At 32.1% G+C, this 7,852-nt stretch overlaps 2 long non-coding RNA genes across 2 annotated transcripts in view; both read left to right on the top strand.

Moving 5' to 3' along the window:
* Positions 1 to 1,488: 1,488 nt before the first annotated feature.
* LOC106316091 lies at positions 1,489 to 3,101 on the top strand. Its single transcript, XR_001264721.1, has 5 exons — positions 1,489 to 1,697; positions 1,772 to 1,883; positions 1,967 to 2,063; positions 2,167 to 2,561; positions 2,779 to 3,101. It is a non-coding gene; the product is annotated as an uncharacterized LOC106316091 (long non-coding RNA).
* A 4,068-nt stretch (positions 3,102 to 7,169) lies between these two features.
* Positions 7,170 to 7,852, top strand: part of LOC106317164 — a 7,320-nt gene continuing 6,637 nt past the window's right edge. Inside the window, exons 1-2 of the long non-coding RNA XR_001265068.1 lie at positions 7,170 to 7,461; positions 7,669 to 7,847. This is a non-coding gene — a long non-coding RNA (uncharacterized LOC106317164). The remainder of the gene's footprint in view (positions 7,462 to 7,668; positions 7,848 to 7,852) is intronic.

Genomic DNA, 7,852 nt, shown 5'->3' with positions numbered 1-7,852 from the left:
AGAGTTTAGGGTTTAGAGTTGATGTTTCGGGGTTTAGGGTTTAGAGTTGATGTTTTATAGTTTAGGGTTTGAGTTGATGATTTAGGGTTTAAAGTTGATGTTTTAAGTTTAGAATTATGGTTTAGGGTTTACGTTTAGGATTTAGAGTTTATGTTTTTGGGTTTAGATTTGAAGGTTTAGGTTTTAGGGTTTAGAATTGATGTTTCGGGGTTTAGGGTTTAGAGTTGATGTTTCATGGTTTAGAGTTTAGAGTTGATGATTTAGGGTTTAGAGGTGATGTTTTAAGTTTAGATTAGTCAACCGTATGTTTTTATTTGTCAAAGTTAATCAAAAGGTTATTAATGTCTTTTACCCTTTATTAAAGATGAAGGTAAAAATAGTTAGTGTAAACATGAAAAGTGCTACTTTGAAAATAGTATTTTTGGCAATTTCCCGAAAAGAATTTTATTTTGCAAACCTAAAACAAACAAAACCAGGAAGTTTTCAGTCACTTTTCTGACAAAATTTGTAAGAAAAAAAATATACATAATATTTTTAGAAATTTAATGCAAAATCAAAAACACATTAGAAAAGTATTTTTTTTAGATCCAACATTTTTGAAATTGGAATAAAAATTCCAACAAATTTAACTTTCATGTATACTTATACTTCTAGAAAGATTGGTTTTATTGGTAAGAATTTAAATTCTTAGCCACTAATTATACAATACGAACCAGAAAAATAGAATGAACAAATGAGTTAGGAAATCAAAAATTAAAATGATCGGAGTATTAACATATTTTACTGTAAAATATTTTAAATAATGTAATATGTAATTTTATCATTATTTACATTTTGCGTTCTAATAACTTAAAACTCAGTTTAGTAATTTATATTTGCTTAAATAGAAATAACACAATACCTTAAAATAAATTAAAAATTTATGGAAATAAATTCGGACGTAGCCCGAAAAAACCTCTAGTATTAATAAAAAAAACTTTTTGAAGCTCTAAGGGGTGTCTACCTCATCGAACAAAAAAATCTTCTCGAAGAAGCCACGTAGCATTATTAATCAGGTTCATTACCCAATTATTACATCCGAACTATTACTCTAGCCCACACATTATTACTCTAGCCCATCCGAATTATTACAACCGACTAACCCATGCCCAACGATAAGAACCCAGGCATCTCCAATTTCTCTTCTCTCGAGATAAAAATTCTAAATTCCGTACAATATTAGAAATAGAATATTAAAATATAACAACAAATAAATAACAAATAAATATATATATATATATATATATATATATATATATATATAATATTGTTTTCTCTTTCCTAGGCGCGCCACATCAGCATCCACCTAGGAAAGTCGAGCTCTGGCGTTGCGACATGTGTCCAGGTAAGTAAAGTTTTGCGTTTCATTTAATCTAGGCGTAATAGGCTTAGATGGTTTGTTGTGGGAATGGGCTTTAGACTTGGTAAGTTTTCCGGCCCAATAAGGAGTCCGTCCCTCTAACCCTAGCTGCAGTGAAGAAACGAAGTTCGTCTTCTTCTACGTGCGATTGCCAGACTGTGACTTTTGATGTTCTCTCACGGCTTGAAACGGTTTGATTAATGGCTTTGTGTTTAATCCCATTGATTCACACCTCCACGATGTGTCTTCAAAGCGTTGTTTGAATCTGGGAGTCGGTGTGGTTGTGGTATAAATATATGTGAGATCCCTCGCCTTACTCCTCTTCTCTTAGTATCTCCTATATCTCTTACTAATTGACGTTGTTATAAACAGCTCTGGCTTTTGGAAGGTCTGTATGCGAAGAAGAGGTGAGCTCACCAATCTTGGACAAGAAGACAATGAAGAAAAAGCGTTTCCACCGCCCCACACCTCACAAGCTCCAATGGTTTGAATCGTATTCTCTCTTCTTCTCTACTCAATTGTTTTCTCCATCTCTTTCTTTCTGTTCTCTTATGGTTTTGTTTACAGAGCATATCAGCATCCAGACGAGCAACTTAGCATATAATTGGGTTTAGCTCCAAGACAAATCAAGATTTGGTTTCAGAACCAAAGAACACAGACGAAGGTTTTCAACTTTTTACTTTCTCTCTTCCTCGCTTTGTCTCTTCTCCAAAAAATAAATTAAAGAGTAGTCCTTAGTTTTGCTTCTCCATCGTTTCTTCTTGCAGGCACAACTCAAGAGAGCTGATAATTGTGCACTCAAGGAAGAGAATTATAGGATTCGTTATGAAAACGATGCCATTAGAGAAGCTCTCAAATACGCCACCAAAATTCTTACTTTGATGAACAGAAGCTTTGAATCGAAAATGCTTAGAGAAGAGTGATGTGAACATGATTTTCAAATTTAGTTGGATAATAGCCATCACAGCAGAGATCAAGATGGGACGCAAGTTAAGAAAGACAACAACGGATGCGGTGGCGGAAATTCTTGTGGTGCCGTGTTCACGCGGTGGTTTGTGGCGAGGTGAGGAGACAAGAGGGATGAGAAGGGAGATTGAGCCTGTTGTCTAGAAGTAGATTACTGCTATCCGCACTATCAGAAGTTCTCTGACAATGTAAACCAGTAAGGTCTTTTCCAAGTTGATTTCTGTTAACGCTTCTTAGATGGTTTTAAGGGCTTGCTGAAGTAGACCACTATGAAAATCCATGGACCTCTGATTCATTGTATTTCAATAAACTATTCCTGCAAAACTATTGTTCAATTGTTTAAAGCATTCATGGACCACAAAGGTCTTATTATTCATACACCTTATTAATTGCTTCCAAACGTTTAATCTTAGGTACTGATTTTGACTTTTCAAGGGTATCTACAGGAGCATCACTTCCTCTTTCTACTTGCTCTGCTAGCCATCCTTCAATCCCTTGAAGCACATAAACATGAACTCCATGAGTGAAGATAGCTTTTATATTCTTTTGAAAATAAGGTAGAAAGATGATAGATCAAATTTTTAGTATGCTATTAGAAGTTATATTATTATTGTTTTTCTTTCTGATTTTAGTTTGATACATGGCTTATTAGATTTTGGTTGTTATATAATCTTTATAAGTTCGTCTCTTACATGGTTTAAATTGTGGTAGAAGAAAGGAAGAACAAGTATATTTAAACAAGAAGAAGTTAGTTACCTTCCTCATTTTAGCATGAATGAATATGCCCACTATAGTAAATATTTAATGTTACATACATATTTTATGTAAAGTTGGATGTTGGATGACCGAGATGTGAGCAGACGGTTTATGAAAAAAAAAAAGACACAAGAGAGACTAAGCTATTAGGAAGTACTTAATTAACATACGTAAGAACACTTGAGTAAGCATAAAAATAAAACGTATGTTAATGCTTTGCTCTTCAAGGTTGAGGACAATAAACTTAAAAACAAGAAGCATTTATAATAAATGGATGATATAATGATGGGAAATTTGCCAAAACTAACCCACAACTTGATTTTAACCCCAAACCTATACCCAAATTTGAATCAAATGGAAAACTAACCTAAAAAGCCTTGTGAAATTACAGCACAACCCCTTGTGACCAAACAAAAAAACAAAAGCCATTTTTACGAATATAGCCCCAGTAAGTCGTCTGAGTCTTCTGAGATGTTAGAAGTCTTCTGGACGACTTCAAAGTAAGTCTTCTGGTGTAGATGATCTTAAAAATAATTTTTAAATTTTTTAAAAATATTTTGATAAGCGAAAAATTAAAATCATGTAATTATAAACAATTTTAAGTGATATAAATTAAAATATAACAAAATTGAATTGTTTTCAACATATATGAGTGTAGGTAGTGAATCATGGTATTCTTTGGTCTAGGGTTTGGCAACATATGTTGTAGTATTGTATGTATTCTTAGGGTTAGATTTTGGAAAACTTGAATGTTTTTTTTGAAAAATTAAATTTTTACCTATACGTGTTTATTTTTGTGTATAGTAAACACTTTTGAAGTTTAAGTTGATTTTATGAAGTGTTTAGTTAGTTAATTAAGTTTAGAGGTTATGTTTAGGGTCTAGATGACTTAAATTTCAGTCGTCTGGTGAAGAAATTAAAACAGACGACTTACATGTAAGTCGTCCAAATATTCCCACCTAAAATTATTTTAAAAATTATTTTCCCGCTTAAATAATTTAAACCAGACGACTTACTTGTAAGTCGTCTGGGAGGTCTTCTATTTTAGTTTCCCGCTAAAAATATTTTCATTTCCCGCTAAAAATATTAAAGTCTTCTGGACGACTTACAAGTAAGTCGTCTGAATCAAAAATATTTAACCTAATTGGATTTTTTGTCTCCTTATATAAAGAAAAATTTACATATTCTCTCTCTTCCTCTCAAATGGCTGCAACAAAAATGTAATGTTCATCATTCTAAAACTCTTCAACCTCTCTCTAATCTCTTTGACTTGAAAACAACAAACTTTATATGAATTTTTCAGTTTTGTCTCATGTCTTTCTTACTAATCTATCTTTTTTGCAGGTTTTTAATCAGATGGTCAGGTTTTTCAGATCTGGAAGACTTCTGGGACGGCATACCTGTTAGTCGTCTAAAATATAATGCACTAGACGACTTCCAGGAAGTCTTCCAGACGACTTCCATTTCAGTCGTCTGAACTTCCTGGAAGTCTTCTGACGAAGTCTCCCTTTCATAATAGATTTGAGCGTTTTGGTAAGTTTTTATGTCTGATTTTCCTTCATTTGGTAACTTCTCGTTGTATAAAGTTCTTACTTTTTTCTCAAACTAAAACTCTCCAAACCCACTCTAATCTCTTTGACTTGAAAACACCAAAATTTATATGAATTTTTTGAATTTTGCCTCATGTCTTTCTTACTAATCTATCTTTTTTGCAGGTTTTTAATCAGATGGTACTCATCTCCCACTCATTTAAAGGTAGATCTATTAATTTTAGATATGTATTTTTGTGTGTTCTATAAAAGTAGATTTATCTAATATTCCACTCATTTTTTTTCTGTTTTTAAGTAATTTGAACTTTTTTGGATATGCAGTTTTTTTCATATCTGGATTTGATATGCAGGTTTTTCAGATCTGGAAGACTTCTGGGACGACTTACATGTAAGTCGTCAGACGGACGACTGAATTTCAAGTTGTCTTGGTATAATTGAATATTGAAGTTTTTTTTTCGATTGCAAAACTAACCCACGCCGACTTACATGTAAGTCATCGGGTTTTAATAAAATATTGATATTTCAGTTTTCCACCAGACGACTGAAATGTAAGTCATCCAGGAAAGTCAAACTTATGAAATAATCCAGTCAAATGCAAAATTAACCTATGACGACTTACATGTAAGTCGTCTAGGTTCTTTGGAGATTTTTTTTGTAACCAAACAAAAGTAGATGACTTATATTTCAGTCGTCTCAGAAAATAGATTTCAAAGTCAATTGCCAAAAATAACCTCTGCATTGACCAGACGACTTACAAGTAAGTCGTCTACAGCCAGACAACTTCCAAGTAAGTCGTCTACAGCCAGACGACTTCCAGATAAGTCGTCTACATCCAGACGACTTACCTGTAAGTCGTCTGGACGAACAAATCTGGAAAAAAACTCGATTTCATACCTTAAGTTGGTGAGATAACTTCCTTAGCACACATAAGACTTCTCCAAGAACACATAATCTCAAACGAAAGTGACCCACCCAGAATCGTTAGCTTCTATGACTCTATGAACCATAAAAAATGTAGAATCAAAATCTTGGATTTTTTTAGCTTGATGTGGAGAGAAAGTGAGAGAGATGTTGTGTTTAGTTAATAAGAATGGAGAAAGAAGAAAGGTAAATCGATTTTGGGAGCATTAAGAGCTTCAAATTGGTTGTTCATGGTGGTTTGGGTATTGATGACAATGACAATCTTGTAATTACTTGAAGATAATGAGGGTGAGAGAGTAAAAATGTCATTTTCGAAGAAAAAAAATTGATGGAATTTTCGTGAATTATATGAACTTGTGGGTGAATAGGGCAAAACTAATTTCCAAAAAAAAAGAGGTTAGTTTTGTGTTTGACTTTGAGTTGTAGGTCAATTTTGCAAAAAGCCCTATAATGATCATGCAAGCCTATTTCGTATATGAGTAAAAAACTCGAGTTATATATCATGTATTAGCATGTGATATCCAAAAACAACTATATTGTAAAGTTTTAACCACAATGAAAAATTTTATACTTTGTTAATAATTATTTTGATCACCAACCCATTCTGAAAAAATAGCATTGTTATACAAATAAAATTATGACATTATCCAAACTAATTATATATATAATGCAAATACATCAACTTAGATGGAGAGGAACGAAATAAATCAAAAGATCAAATGTCCTAATATCCTTAAAAGTTATAAATTTAACGGGTCTCAAGCAAAAAAAAAATTAACAAAAAAATAAAATTTGAAACGACTATTAATTTAAAATTTATTTACCTAAACTTAAATAAGTGTGGTAATATTTTTATACATCATGTGATATATAATTTACAATAATAAAATAACAAATTTTGAGTAATAAAAAATTTTAATTTGCTAGACCAAAAATTAATAAAATAAAAAGTCTAATTTTAAATTCTTTTTAGTAATTTATATTTTAATAATAAATTTAAATATATACATAATATTGTAATAAATTAAAATGGTATAATTAAAAGTAAATATAATAGAAAAATCTCGGGCGTAGTCCGGTCCGGCCCTAGTATAGTATAAGAAATATAAATATTACATTAAACATCTATCATGATATTACTATTTGATATAAAAGCTAAAAATTATAATAAGTAAATATACAATAAAAAATATTAATAAAAGTGAATATACAATATAAGGAAATACTACATTAAACATTTTTCTGAAAATGTATAGTTTTTCAATTTTAAGTTAATACAGTTTTACATTTTTAAATTAATATACAATATAAAAAAATGTAAATACCACATCTATCTATAATAATAAAACAGACTTGTCTCTCTCCTCATGCATCCACGTCAGCAAAGTCGCAGGGCTTCTTCTGCCACGTGGCATCAAAAACAAGGTTCTGCGAAAATTCTGTTTCTTCACATTTGTCGGGTCTTTTAAGTTAATAGAAACCTAACCATTTATTTCTGTTAACAATTAACAAAAAAGCCCAAAGTCCTCTTAAGCTTATTAATGTACTTGGCCCAACTCCACCCAATACACGCCATTCTCCTTCTTCGCCGTCTTAGTTTCAACAAATCCCTACATAAGCAACGACGATCTCATTGCTCTACTCTCCTGTAACGTTTTCTTCCTCATTCAATCCTAATCATAAGGTATTGCCATTAACTCTCCGTCAGGCTTTCCCACTACGTCGATCTTAAATATCATCTCCCATCGCAAAATCCCAAAAGTGTTATACTATAAATATAGATGAAGACTTTTCCAAATCAGAGTGCTTAACCATCTTCTATGAATGTAAAAAGCAGAGTTTGGAATGTTTGCTCAAAGAAATTTGTAGGTAAGATTCTGAGGAATCGAGATATGATGTTCCGTTTCTGTCATGATTTTTGATCCCTCTCTCTTAATGTTACTGCTCTTTGATATTCGTTTGAGCCGTGATCCTGATGTAGTTATTTTTTATTTTGCATCTCGATTAATTCTTATATATATATATATATATATATAGTTGGTGATCTGATTAGTGTATAACGTTTTCGGTTCTTAGGCTTTTCACAATCGTAAAATACACCAGTCGAGTTTACATGGGTGGTCAAGGCGAAAAATCAAGTTGTAGAAGGAATGATGCATCATCTGACCCAGGAGTGAAGCCATGGTTGACCTTCAAAGAGTTGCAGGAATTCAAGCCCCTACCATTAATCTTTCCGTTCTTGGCTGGAAAAAAGGGTATG

The sequence above is a fragment of the Brassica oleracea genome, chromosome C9, assembly GCF_000695525.1.
Source record: "Brassica oleracea var. oleracea cultivar TO1000 chromosome C9, BOL, whole genome shotgun sequence".
Taxonomy (NCBI): Eukaryota; Viridiplantae; Streptophyta; class Magnoliopsida; order Brassicales; family Brassicaceae; genus Brassica; species Brassica oleracea.
The sequence above is the reverse complement of the archived record's forward strand: the minus strand, read 5'-3'. Positions and strand labels throughout refer to the sequence as shown.